This window comes from Nansenia antarctica, assembly GCF_963989245.1.
Source record: "Nansenia antarctica genome assembly, chromosome: 4".
Classification (NCBI taxonomy): domain Eukaryota; kingdom Metazoa; phylum Chordata; class Actinopteri; order Argentiniformes; family Microstomatidae; genus Nansenia; species Nansenia antarctica.
The window spans coordinates 68176206-68178705 of NC_137689.1; the positions used below are offsets into that span (position 1 = coordinate 68176206).

The window sequence follows — 2500 nt, forward strand, 5'->3', positions numbered from 1 at the left end:
AATACATTAAAACATTCTTCCTTCTTCTAGCATTATGACTGCCCCTGGCACTAGCATAGAATACTTTCTCTTGCTATGACTAATGGATAGATGGTTCACCTACTTAGACGAATGTGTTTGTTGTAAGTCGCTTTGGATAAAGGCGTCTGCTAAACGCCAAATATGAATGTGAATGTCATACGCTGGTGAAGTGGGACGTCACTGGAGACACACAAACAAGTGCGCAGTGCTGTAACACTGACATCCTAATGCAGATATTTGTCTGTCAAACTTCAACTCAAAAATCAACTATTTTCATTTTCTTTTCACTTCCATTCCATCATTCCAGAAACGGAGAGTGTGGAAAAACTGCAGGGTTAGAAGATTTGTGTTCAGCTACAATAGTGACCGGTCTAAGGTTGCCACCTTTCTCTCTACCAAACACGGGACAAAATGCATGCTATACGTACGCATGAGGGGGCCTGTGATTGGATGAATATACGCATGAGGGGGCCTGTGATTGGATGAATATATACGGGACAAGTGAGGTCCTGTATATTCATCCAGCCCAAAATACGGGTCATCCTGGCTAACACGGGACAGTTGGCCACTTTAGACTGGTCACATTAGACACGCTGCTTGTACCACCACTACACAGGTATCGCCTATCAAACACAAATATGTTATCATCACCTTAGAAAATATCTAAAAATAGCTTTATTTACAAGTCTTTTATGGAGCTCCCAATACAAACATGCTCAGTCTGTCCTCAGACAGCTAATACCAATAATACCATGACAACCAAGCTGTCTGGGAGACTAACATAGCAGATTTGTAGTGGGAGCCCTGAGGCCACGCCTAGCTTACCTGACCTGGACACCCTGTGTTCCATCCGTCTACTTCTGTCCCATCAGTCCACACAGAGAGAAAAACAAATCGCTCGGAGCCGCCAGACTTGATAATTGTACTGCAGCAGGTATTGTTGCCTACCGCTAGAGAAATACCCCAGCCTGTGAATTGGCTTCAAGCTTCAGGCCCCGTGTGAGTACAGCAGAGGAATTACACAGGTTTGAAACAGAGCTCTGAGTGTGTGTGTGTGTGTGTGTGTGTATGCGCACACACAGGCTAGGGCCTAGGGGAGAGGGTTTGGAAGAACATGTTGGAATAAACAGCTTTTACACTCCAAAGAGAATTCCCTGCCAGACTGCTGCGTTTACTGAACAGGTACTAAACACACACACACACACGGCCACGAACACGCGCACACACACACACACACACGGCCACGAACACGCACGCACACACACACACACACACACACACACACACACACACACACACACACACATCACAAGCCCAAATTATCTGAGAGCCAGTGCCAATCAGTGAGAAACTACAAAGCAGAATTCCAAGCAGAGCAGTTGGCATGGTTACTGACAGTTCCTGGATCCAGTGACATATGGGCCACGTTGCTTCATGCCAAAATAATCCCCAAATCAATTTCCTCTTTATTTAACACACACAGCCTCGACAGAAGCGCACGCATACACACATGCACACATGCGCACGTACACACACACACACACACACACACACACACACACACACACACACACACACACACACACAGATCCTGTGAGACCAGGGATCTGAAAGTCATTGCTGGAATCAAACGCTCTCCTCTAAATGACAACCAAGGTCATTGAGCCTGCTGGTCTCCAGGACGATGATATCACCACCAACACAAACACAGGGACACGGTTACCACACGTATACAGACGGTTTGATACTTTTATACAATAATAAGCATCATCGTCTTTCAGGTCTTACAGGAAAAATGATGCTCAATGACACTATGGTTACAAAATGAATAGGCTTGGTCTGTGTGTGTGTGTGCGTGCGTGTGTGTATATGTGTGCGTGTGTGTGGCCGAGAATGTACACGTCGACATGAGACATCAGAACGGATGAGTCACTACATGATCTGTTAGTGGGAGACACATTAGAGTAAGTAGAGTAGTAACATTAGAGTTAGCCTAATCGCATGTGTGATTAGATGGCATCAGCACTTTTCCGTCGCCTCAAGCAAGGCCAGATGTAGTGACGACAACCGACCGCCTCCGCGATCACAGGAGACCGTCTGCTTCTGATGATGTCATCAGCGTTCTATAGCTCTTCCTATAATCACTCATAATTACTCTCTGATTAGAACATATGGGCATGGGGGGCGGGGGTTAAGGGGAGGGGGGTGCCAGTGAATTAGATGAGCCATGCAACTTTGTCTGACTGACATCAGGCTGTTTAGCGCCGAAGCCCACCACCCCCCTCACCCCCAGGATTCTCTTTTCTCAGCCCCATAAACATACAGTACACACTCGCTATTTGACCCTGTTTGGTCCCAGAGACATACTAGTACACCGTCCCTCTCTGACCCGGTTTAGACCCTGAAATTGAGAGCGGTTCCAGAGATAAGTCACAGTCACAGGTGCAGAAGAGGGTGAGGGTCAGGGCTTAGCTAGAAG

General features: G+C 46.8%; 1 protein-coding gene across 1 annotated transcript in view; it reads right to left on the minus strand.

Moving 5' to 3' along the window:
- mcc (MCC regulator of WNT signaling pathway) overlaps positions 1 to 2500 on the minus strand; it is a gene marked incomplete at both ends in the record, with an annotated part of 90509 nt that overhangs the window by 48212 nt on the left and 39797 nt on the right. The window lies entirely within an intron of this gene.